The sequence below is a fragment of the Platichthys flesus genome, chromosome 5 (assembly GCF_949316205.1).
Source record: "Platichthys flesus chromosome 5, fPlaFle2.1, whole genome shotgun sequence".
NCBI classification, from domain to species: Eukaryota; Metazoa; Chordata; class Actinopteri; order Pleuronectiformes; family Pleuronectidae; genus Platichthys; species Platichthys flesus.
Window position 1 is genome coordinate 5,127,169 of NC_084949.1, and position 12,547 is coordinate 5,139,715.

Genomic DNA, 12,547 nt, shown 5'->3' on the forward strand with positions numbered 1-12,547 from the left:
ACCCCTGAACTAAACCATGTGAGTTTAAATTAACAGTGAAGAAGATTTCAACTGAGAGCAGAGCAGTGAGAAATCAAAGTTTTAGAATCTCAGAGGATCACAAACAGCATCTTGATTCATCTGTCAGGGGCCATGCCTCAGATCCACGCCCCCTAGTGAAATATTACCGTACGTATTTTTATTTTCTTATAGCTGCGTGATTTGAGACATGCACTGGATACCGCAGTTCCTCTGTATTTCCTCTCTTGTACCTTATAGCACTGCATCGGAAGGTTTACATCCAGCATGGTCCAATTACTTTTATTTTATTTTATCCAAACAGTACAATAACAGTATGGTATAATGTTCTCTGTGGATTATGATGTCATAGTGGTGTCATCAGGGGTTACCTCAGGTTGGGATTAGAAAGACTCTGTTACAAACTTGGAACATAACATTTATAAAACATTTTGAGGTCAGGGAGGTTGATCCACTGTAATGCTGCATTTATTGTAACAGTTCCTTTAAAAATCTGCCTGAAATGCAACGGTTACATTTTGATAATTTAAATGTGTCATCAGTCAGACTGTTCATGTGCTTTTCAGGTTCAGTTCAATTAAGAGGGAATATGATAGAGTTTTTTGTGCAATGTTTAAAAACAAACCAACCAATGCAGCAAAATTAACCAATTATCAATCAACTGCGAGTCAGCTTTGTGAAAAATCAGCTGACTGGCTAACTGTGTTTTTCCTGTGTCATTGTCTAGGGATGGCAAAGCTAGGGGTAACCCCTAATGTAATTAAAAAATTATCAAATTAAAAAGTCCCTGTATACCTTCAACAAAATTGGGGTGTTTTCTTTGGTTTGAAAACATTTTGGATAATCCAACTACTCACGTCAGCAAAATATACAACATAGGTCAAGTCGTTTTTAAACATTTTACTTAAGAATTATTATATATCATCTCTTTAACTGTAGAACGATCTGGTAAAACAAAGACTCTCAGTAATCTTGCATGACATTGTCCTACCAAAACAATTGACCATGTGCCGGGGCGATGTGGCCTAGTGGGTTGAGTGGTGGTTCTCCATCAAGAAGGTTGCCGGTTCAAACCCCACTCTCTCCCTTCTCCCATCTGCATGCCGAAGTGTATTGGCAAGATACTGAACCCCTAAAATGGCCCCTAATGAATGTGAGTGTACTAATTGTAAGTTGCTTTGGACAAAAGCGTCAGCCAAATGTCATGTAATATAATTTCAGTAAATACCCCAAGACAACATGGTTTTGGGACTGGACTTATGTTTCTAGTCCATCCACCAGCGTGACTTTCTATTGACTCAGAACATTTGAGATCAATCTTTTGATTCCTGTTTCCTACCAGCAGTCAACTTTGGGTTTTCTTTTCAATCGGGACCACAACCATTCTCTAACCATAACCAAATTGATTATGTGTCTAAACTTAAATGTAACCATAACCATAGTGCTGTCAAATTTAGAAATGGTTTTATTTGTTGCATCATTGATTTTCCATGGTTGGGAAGGCGTACCCTGCGAGGCTATAGTGTTTGAATCACAGAGTGCATGTGTCTGAGGAAGGTATCAATGACTTTTGTCATTTTATCTGGATGACATATTAACAGTCGGCACAGACTCCTGTTTAACAGAATAATTATATCTATATGAGATACTTTTATAGTCTTTTCTGTACAGTGTGTAGAGATAAGTTGATAAGACACCCAAAGACAGACAGTGTGGTGTGATCCCTGGAGCCAATTGGAAATAATTCCTTCATCAAAAAGTATAATAACCAACCAAATAAGTCAATAAAAAGTCTATTTGAAAGCAGCGACAGGGAGGGGTACCATCCCACTACATCATTTATGTATTTCTCCAAATATACATCACATTTCTCTATTTATTAACTCTGTAAGAGTTGGTTCATTTGAAATCACTTAATGTGCAATGCCTCAGAGGTCTCATACAAATAAAAGCAAAGATGCAACTAATCTGCTTTGCAAGTCTTCAGTCTTTCATTTAATTTTAATGCAACTGCTTCAGCTGTATAAGCTTTTCCCAAGTATGGAAACACTGCTCTTGTGTGTGTGTATGTGTGTGTGTGGGGGTACTTGCATAGATTCTTTGTGAGGACCATTTTGATTCTACAGCCTACAGAGTGAGGCCAGTCTGAACTTTCTGACCCACTTTTAATGGGCTGTTTCAGGGTCAAGACTTTGTTTTAGGGTTTGAATTAGGTTAAGGTAACAGTTAGTGTTAGGCATTTAGTTTTGATGGTTAGGTTTGAGGGGTAGGGAATGAATTATGCCAATGAATATCCTCACTGTGATAGATGTATGGACATGTGTGTGTGTGTGTGTGTGTGGGAACATCAAAACACTTATAATTGTGGTTAATCCTGGACTAAGATTATTTCTAATGGGAAATCTTAAGTGAAGATGCTGAGACTGAACATCCAGCTTGGATTATTGAACTCTTTTATTCAAAGCCTTATATCTCGGTGTGGATAATCACCCTCTCATGTCTTGGCTTACCAGTGGGAAAAAAATATATTGTTGGAATACACATTTTTGTATGCTCTCCGAGCTGCGCAAACACATGCACTTGTTTATTTACTGTACAGTGGCGATACTGAAACCTCGCTGGATTTGGCATAATGTGAATTTGAGCTGTGGTCTTTTATTTTTTGCAGTTTGGAAGGGAACATGAGGCCTAGGACGCCCATGTAGGTCAAAAACAAATCCTGCGTCTCAAGCTGGGAAGCCAGAAACTTCTTTGAGCATCTGAGGGAAAGGAGCAAGAGCACTGAGTTTCTTCCAGGTGCTGCATTTTCACAGTGGTAATCCTGCCACGGCGTGACTGTGATTTTTACAGAAAATCTCTCCAAACACGGCCCAGATGGTGGGAGGTAGGAGCACACACATACACAGAAAACACGTTCATTCATAGACACACACGCACACACACACGCACACACACACACACAACTGTATACACAGACATACACTTGTGCTTATAAAGTACAAAGCTCATGTGCACACACACACTAAAGGTGAGAACTGACTTGTTGCTCCTGGGTGGTCTCTGTGAAAAGATGAGGGCAGGCAGGAATAAAGCTTGTTGGTTACATCGAGGCACAAGTTATGCAACGGTTTTGTTACGTTCCTCTTTTAAACACAGTTGGAATTTCTGTGGCTAAATAAGAGCAATCTCTGAGTTGAGCTGCGATTACAGTGGCCATTCTTAATGACAATGAGTCAGGTCTGAAGCTATACAAACCTCCTCTTCGCCTCTATTTCTGCCCTCATCCGCTCTGTTTGTGGAGGAGTTACATGTGTCCTGATGCAGGAGACACCTCTGCTTTGTAGTGGTGTTGGTCAGGCATGAAGATCCCGACATTGGTTGGCATGTGGAGGATGTGGATATGGAGGACGTTTGAAATGAAGAGATAAAAGAGTTAATCTCCTGACATTCCTAAACCTATTCCCTTCATAGCTCCCTATTTATGTACAAGGAAAGAAAGAAAAAAAAAAAAACCTTTCTCCATCTCTCTTCCCCCCCCCACTCTCTCTCTCTCTCTCTCTCTCTCTCCCTCTCTCTCTCTCTTTCTCTCTCTCTCTCTCTGTGTTTCATGTGGTTACTGGAACAACAATGTACATTCTGAGTGCTGGGTCTTTGAAGTTGTTGTATTCACCGAGCCGTCTTAAACTGGAGGAGAAAAAGACGCAGCAGAGATTCTGTGGTGTGCTTTTGCGCTCTCTCTCTCTCTCCCTCTCCCTGGCAAGGCATCTGACATCTCCCGGCAAAAGACAAATTCGGTTTCGCATGTTAAGTCATCAGTCTAAGCTGTTCAAGATTTTTTTCTTTTTTGCTCTTTCTCTCTCGATGTCTCTCTCTCTCTCTCTCTCTCTCTCTCTCTCTCTGTTTGCTTCATTTCCGTGGATGCGCCGTTGTGAAGGCCGCTTACACGCTTTTCAAACAATAACAGTCTCCAACCCCCCCTCTCCCTAACACATCCCCACCGCAAGTTTCCTCTCTGCCAGATCCCTACACATGCCAGCACATCCTTTAGAGAGCCTTGAACCGACAACAAACGCTAAGCATTTTCACCGCCGAGAAAAAAGAGTGGCCCATCCTGCAAGCCCCTGTGTAATTAAACTAGATCTAATACTGTTATATGTTGCTCTTAGTGAGGAAGAGCGTTCCAGGGGCCCCTCTTTCTCACAGCAGTGAATGGCTGTTTCCAGGTCAGCACAATGCCCTGCACACAGAGGATTTTGAGACCAGGGATGGGCAAAGATACAGTTCATCCAAATGTATTTTAAAATAAAATGCTAAAATACCTAACTAAATTACTACAAAATACTAGCCTGGATGCCAGACGAACTTAGAAATGAACTACTGAATTAAAAAAATAATAAACAATACTTATCCAAGTGAGCATGAAATCACATTACAAACCCTATGTCCACTAAGTTACACAGTTAGGCCCAATCTCATTTCAGCCGTTGACCCTACCCCTACCCCTTGTTTCGAGGGTTATCTTGCCCCTTGAAACGTCACAAGGGCTGGTGGTCGAAATCTTCTCCTACTAATTGGGACAGCCCTTCAAGAAGCTGTAACATCATCAGTAGTCGTCGAGGAAACCCAACATGTCACCAGTAGTCAGGATACTAACCTTAACAGGATACATTGTTAATGATTCCCCTATACGCGTGTTGATAATGTGAATTGTGTCTATCATGCAAAAAAAATTTAAATATAACATTGGCTGAAATTTCTGAAACTCAATGTTCAGATCTTTACAAGCTTGCGCAAATTACTGAGAAGACACCAATCAGAGGCTGCAAAAGTCAATTTTTTGTAGACATCTCACAGAAGAACTTAACAGTTTTATTTTGAAACACAAAACACTATTTTGTTTATTTATTTATTTTGATACAAAATATTAACCCATTTTCGAATACAAATTTCTATGTTGGATCTCAAACACATATACAATCACTATGACAAGCTCCGGAGATCACTTTTGTGTTTGTGAGACTAACTCAAAAAGAAGAAATGAGAAGAAATCATCAGCCAATCCAACAATGTGGCATATTTAGATGTTGTAAGTATGGAGGAAGAATTCACTGTATAATTTTATGGATTTGTTGGCAATAATAAAACTATTGACTATGCCAGACCGATCATGTGAGTAATCTGATTATTCCAGACTTGCTTCCTTGAATAGGTTTATGTTTTAATAGTACCCTCACGGTGAGCCAACTCTTGGCTCACTGTGTAGTCCAGAGTCAAAGATTCATGGCATGATGTTAATAGTTCTTGACAGGTTTCTACCACCAGGACCTTTTCCATCTCACTCCTACATTTAAGAGAGAGTCTGGAGTGTTTGAAAACCAACACCCTTCCAGTACGTCTCACCGTCACCTCAGCAGAAACACAACACATCTCAATCCATGTCCGCTGCGGTAGTGCGCTCACCATCCGTTCACCTCCAACCTGGCGTTGTTGCTCAGACTTGGAGGCGGGAGGAGAACATGAAAGAGACAATCAAACAACGTGGCATCAGAGGTGTCACTGGTGCCTGCAGAATGCAAAGTGTTATCAGAAGTAGAGCTGAACCTGATCCTCTGGTGCTCTGTCCTTCCCACAGGCAAAGTTGTCCTTTCAACTGGCTGTGGCTTTCAGTTACGCACAAACAAAAAAATAACGCTGCTGTTGTCAACTTCAGAGAGGGTGGTTGAATATTCAGATACATGAGAGTACTGGTAATGGTGTGATATCTGATATCTGCTGGAAGTAAAGCTGCTTAGGAAAAAGACACACAGAACCTAATCCTGATAAAACAATCCTTATGATTTTGTGTTTGTACTTTAAGCATGGGTCTTGATAATTTCACGTTGCAGCAGTGTAGAAGCATCCAAATATGGTAGCACTCCTATATGACAATCCCATGAGCTTAAGTTGCTCACAGTGCAGTAGGCCTATAGCCTCTTCAAAACGCTTGACACAGTGGAGCCATTGTCACAGTAAAGGGGAGGTGTGAGGATGTGCAGATACAATCCCCAGAAGCCTCAAATACCCCAATGTTGCAGATGAAAGGGCCCGACCAAGCCAAATCACTTTATCAGCCCAAACAGCCTCCCTTATTGTGGAATGCCTCTCAGACGTTGGGTGCTGAAATGTCACACCACTAATTGAGAGTCACAACAAGCCTACTTGTTTGGCCGGCTCCTCCGGTTGTGTACAGCTACTGTAATCACCACAATAATTTGGCTCCCCAAAACATCAAATGGTGGCGTGGAAGCTGCAGGAATTTGCATTGCACCCTTTGATCTGGGAAATTTAAACAAAGCCCTCTCTCACTCTGAGCAGCGTGAAGGTTACAATGTCCTGCCCCCTCCCCACGTACAAACCCCCTCACCCCAGCCCTGTCTGCTTGTCACTCCCTCCTCTTTCTAAACAACCTCCATTCTTGTAATTATTTTGGGGACATAGCAACAGAGCGATCAAAATCAGGCATTTAAGATAAATAATAAGTAAGGGTTGACCTCTGGGCTTGTTTATCTATTACACAGAAATGGAGACAGACATCTGTTTGGTGACAACAGTCTGAGAGACTTGATGATAGTGGTTTATATTTCACAAGAGTTATTTGAGTTAACATGACTTTCTGAGCATCAAGATCAATTAAGATGTATCTTGTTTTCTGGGGTGGGCAAAGTGAGACTTGATCATAATCACAACAGAAACTATTAAACAATACTTCTACAGCCACATTAGCGAATAGTGCTGTACGTCGTAGATTCTTCATTATGAATTTTGGGTTCAACTGGATATGATTAGTGTATTTTTTCTAGAAACAGAGAGGATCAACCGATAGTGTGATCGTGGATTTGGTTACTATTTATTTACTTTCTCTTTAAGCACATAAGTTTACAATGTTCAACATATTGGTTAAGCATTAGCACACTTTCAACCCACGCTTTGGGATAAAATGACTCCACTACATGAATCATTGGTGAAGATATCTGTGACAGTGAGGCTTCTTTCAGACATGCACTGAACTCCAGATATTCTCCTGAAATTATCCGCAGAGGCTTTATGAGAATGTAAATCTCCCAGTCAGTTGCAGTGGACATTCTTCGCATTTTATCATACCTGCCCCATAGTAAAACCTCTTGATAATGTCAGAGTAAGCTCATATGAGAAAACAGCAGGAGAATATCTGGAGGATTCACTGGCAACGACGTGTGTGTGTTCATGACTTTTTAACATGCAAAAAGGATATAAATATCTCAGGATGAAAAAAGGGGTGCCATAGATTAAGAAGACACAGGCGAAGATGTCAACTTGGAGAGACTCAAGAGATTCAAGATATTTTGAAAACATATGATCTCGATAGCGGAAATGATACGCTATGTTCTGCCTCCTGCATGCTGCACCATCCTTCAGCTGCTCCGGAGATGTTTGTCTTGTTGTGATTGTGTCTGTGAGGAGAATCTCCTGCTGTGTTTTCTATGTGTGAGAGGCAAACCCCTGGTGCCCTTGTTTGAACATTTACGGAGTTCTTGCATGAAAACGGCTCAAGGCAGCTTCACACCCAGACCCAGGGTGAGTCTGAGAAACAAATGAAATACAATATAGTTTTTGTTTGGCGTCTACTGTCGGCAAAAAACATTGCCTGTTTTTTTTTAGTAAGCACTCATCAGCTCAGAGGGATACCTTGGCTTGTTTCCAACATTACGTGAACGTAGCTGTCACTTTGAACGCATTGCAAACCGCATTAAAAAATCTGGCAGTTCAAGAAATTGTTGTTTTATAGACTACATAAAAAAGACAGAGATTCTTAGTTGGGTACAGTTAGCATGGACATGACCTCCTAAGGTGAGCACGACTCCTGATTTACAGCACACTCCAAAACAAGCAAACACAGCTACAGTAGGCCAATCAAACAGACAGATAAAATACATTACCTAATCTATGTTGCTTATCTGCATCTCAACCAGCTTAACCCACAGAGGAGGAACACCTGACACCGATGTCTCATCAGGGTCTGCAAGCGACCTTATTCGCTCCTCCTCTTCCTCTGTGGCCCGCTCACTAAGATCTGTGTGCTAACTCAGCCATGCGTACTGATGTCTAATCAACAGCAATTAACCCTGGCCTCATTCATGAGCTGTGGAGCTGTGGAGCTGGGAGATAATGCAAACATCATTGTAATTATTTTTGACATTTATTTTCACACACTGCTGTTGTCACTTAGACACTTCCCTCATGGCTGAGTGACAATGGAATGGAATCGAACGGCTCCAGGAAAGTGAACCCTGGATATTGCTGTGTCTGCTGGGTCACCGAATGTGAGGCTGTCATGTGAGGAATCAGAGAGCGAACAAAGTGGGAGGCTGGTCTAATTTTGAGAGTGAATTTTTAGTACCGTTAAGGTGTTGTGTACACTTGAGGATAGCAGCCAGTGCTGCCGATGTGTGACAGACCTTGTTTTGGGTGTTTAAATTCCATTTCTCATTCCTCATCGCTGAGATAATGGAATTCTTGGCCAAATCCTTCTGCTGCATCTTGCTCCAATCTCACTGTCAGACTGCAGAATGACCTAGAAAACAAACAGGCACAGGACACATCCACACAGTGTTACGGCCTTCACTTTGATACAAAGGTATTTTGCATACCAGAGCCAGCAGGCAGATCTCAGATGGAGTTTAGGAAACCACCTTGTAATCTTGATCAAAAGCACGATTCATGTGTCAGTCGATCTCCTGTGTGAGAAGCACACAGGCTGGTTGAAGCCTTGAATATAAAAATAGCATGGGAGATAGAGGACACCCCTGCTCTACCCCCACAACTGACCTTTTGCCATCCGAACAATAATGTCTACATCAAATACTCTGAATTATCTATTTAAATGCCTGGAAACAATCTTTGGACAGTGACACATCAATCAAATGTTCCCCAAACCGGGGGTGGTTGTTTATATAAATGCTGTGCATCTTGGGGAGAGATCTCAGCAATGTTACAGCTCTTATTTCTGTGGGGAGATGGCAGAGAATAGAAAAGAAGGAAGTTCATAGAAAAACTTAAAATTCTCTTTTCTTCTACTTTTTCTTTTCTTTTCTTTTTTCAAATCCCAGCGTGAATGTGTCGGCGAGCTGGTGGTATGCACCAAGATGAAAAGTAGAGGCCATCCCTTTGAAATCCTCCTCAAGTCAAAATTACCATTTCATTTCAACTCCAGCCAGGAAACGGAGAGCGGGGCCACTGCTAACTGCTTTGGGCATATCGTTATTTATTGTGTGTAAACTTCGGAGGAACATTGTTGCCTGGGAAAATGTGTTGTGTGGGTGGTGGAAGTGAGCAGTTAGAGCAACCACAAAGGGAGAGATCAGGCCTATTTTCTCTGTAGGAGTAACACATAAAAGTGAAAATAATGCCCATTATTACAGAAAAACAACATCAGACTTCTTGGCTCATAATTTTTTAACAGGCAAGAAGTTACCACTGAAGCTAAACAACCAACCAGTTGACCCTATTTAGGTAACTGTGTTATCGTTTTTTATCTCTTTTAATTAGTAAGCTCTGTGTTAAGTGTTAAGTGGGCCATTATCTACGCTGGAACTTGCTGCTTTTTCCATCGTGGTCACATTAAGTCTGTCATGGAGTTTTATTTAGTTGGCTTTATTTACCTGTACGCAGCAGGGGTTTGCATCAAATAGACTATATAGTACAACCTCTTTACAGACACTGTCATACGTTGGATAAATATTTTAAAGCAACAAGGAATCAAACCACGGGTGCAATGTCCTTAGGCTACATCCGCACTGCTACGCTTTTGTTTGAAAATGCAACTGCTACTGGCGTCAATACTACGTCTTGGTCTTCAAGTTTTGGACCTGCTAAAACTTGAAAAAGCCTCCTCGCCTCATTTTAGCTTGAAAATTGGGAGCTGCATTTTAGTCTGAACAGGCAGATCTGAGATGTTTGGAAATACCTCCTTCCAGAAAAAAACAACTGACATTAGCTTCGGCTACCAATGCAGGACGCAATATTGATGATCAACAGCTGATGCGAGTTAAATTCTGCACTTTACAATTAAACAATTGTTTATGTCAGTAGGAAACAAGCTTTTATTTACAAATCTGCATCTTTGCGACCAGCGGGACGTGCCTGCCTACCTTTTAACATGACCTGCGGATAAAGTCCAGGTAATTGTGTCTAGACTTTACCTGCAATTTGCTTTTCACACATGCACAATGCAGCATGAGGTTCTCTAAGCAGACATGTTCACATGAGTGACAATTTGTATGCATTATTCAGGTGAGAGGTGGATTAGCATTAGATTTTCGTAGCCACAAGAGGGCCCCGAGAGCTCTTGAAATGGCCTATAAGAAAGACGTTTTTTTTTTTTTTACGATTTATTAGGATATATTAAGTCAATATATCCTAATAAATCATAATAGAATTATTAGGTTCTTCCCTGACCACATCCTTCTACCAAGTTCCTTCTACCAAGTTTTTTGGTAATTGGTGCATAATCCTGCTAAAATCCCATTTCCCCCTTGGCCCTTCTCTACCCTAGTGGTTGAAATCTTCCCCTACTGTCCTTCACGAAGCTGTTACATCATCATTAGTCGTAGCGAAAAACCCAACTTGTCATCAGTAGTAATCGATTTAAACTGACACAACAAAAAGTTTTGCGGGGATGAGAAGTTGATATCTTAAATAAACCAATGCTATTATTGCAGTTAAAGTGACAAACCTATAATAATAACATCTGTGCTAATGCAGGTGATTTAATGATATTTGAAATTGAAAAGCTTGGATGCTCTGCATTATTTTACATATGAATCAAAAGCACACACTTTCCCTTTGCTAGCAGTGTTCTGTAGACAACCCTGCCAGGATGCTTTGTTATTGGATGAGCAGCTTAGTTCATTAGCATCGCTGCTATAGGCGGTTTGAATCAAGTGAATTGTGAAATTATGTGAAAATACGGGATTATCTTGCCAAAAAATACGGTCTCTCTCCCAGCTCTCCATTGATTTGCAAGGCATTCATGGAATTTATTTTACCTTTTGGTTTTAGGTCTGGGTCTGAAAAATCTCTGTTTCGAGGGCTGTACAGCTGTTCGAGGGGGTGTCCCACTGGACAAACATCTCAGTGTAGGTTGACATCTGTCATTAATGTATGTGTACAATGTGTGTATGTATCAACACAGAGCAAGAGGTCAATGTAAACTCAAGACATTTGTTCAACACACATTATAACTTCCAAAAGTGAACACAGTTCACATCAATAAGAATAGGATCCACATCACCATTCATACTCCACGGGTTGTGTTTTTCTTTACAGTTTAACTTACATTGCAGTTATCATAGCGAGTCAGAATTATATGGCCCATATTTCACACCTTTCTAGGATTTAATTTGAGGTATGTGTGTATTTCCATGTCCTCTCTTCTGCCTCTCTCTGGAGCTGCAGGCAGAACAGGCTGCCTCTTTCATTATGTAAGAGCCCCTCCTCTGATTGGCAGACTGCACTTTGAGTGACAAGTGACCAGGCCTATCACCGGTCTCATTCTGGCGAATTTACAATCTTTCTGGTAAACACAGCTGAAAGTCGCGTTGTTATGTTTGGATAACATGATTGAAGCCACATATTTACTGTCGGCTACAACAGGATGTTTCTGAACAGTAATTTACACCGTCCTCATGTTTGTTCAAGTTTTAGCAGGATATAACCCGTCACTGACTGGCCGATTTGTCCGCCAGAAAGAGGCTACAAGGAGCCGCAGTGGCTATGTAAATAAACAATCGACGAAGAAGAAAGAAGGCGTCTCTAAGGTCGTCTTCGACAAAAAACATTACTCCGCCTAGTTTTCTGGCGGGTAATTGCTTCGTAAGAGGCGCAACGCTTGGGGAAGCTTGGGGAAGCATGAATGACAAAGAGTCCTGCGACACAGCTGCGTGAAAAGCCGCCAAAGCAGTTGCAGAAGCATGCGCCGGCCTTTAGAGTACGGAGTTTCACAATGGAGTTTCAGTCCAGGGTAACTTGTAGTCCGTAATAACGTAGACGTTACTCATTACCGTGGCATGAAGAGCATGGACCTTGAGGAGATGCTGTAGGTTGAGAGTCTTTGGTGAATTGAGCCCAGCACACCGACAACAAAAACAAAGTGTAACCGCTGGTCTCGTACAGTAAAGATCTTTGGAGGAATGTGCACGGACACATCCTCTTCCTGTCATCCCTCCACCCTGCGGTGTTTCTTCAGTGTGGTTTGTTGTGGTTAGCCTGTGATAGCTAACAAGCTGCTAGCTCAGCCACATCTGCTTGGTGTCGCCTTTGGTGTGGAGGGGAGGGGGGGTAATGTTGCTGGTGGTGGTGGTGGTGAGCGGAGGTGGTAAGTTCGGAGACTGAACTGGTACTGAACTGGGTGGAGATGAGAGAAGAGTGTGAATTCATGATGACATCATACGGACAGGAAGTGCGAAAGGCGACTTTGATAGCTAACAAGCTGCTAGCTCAGCAACAAATATTT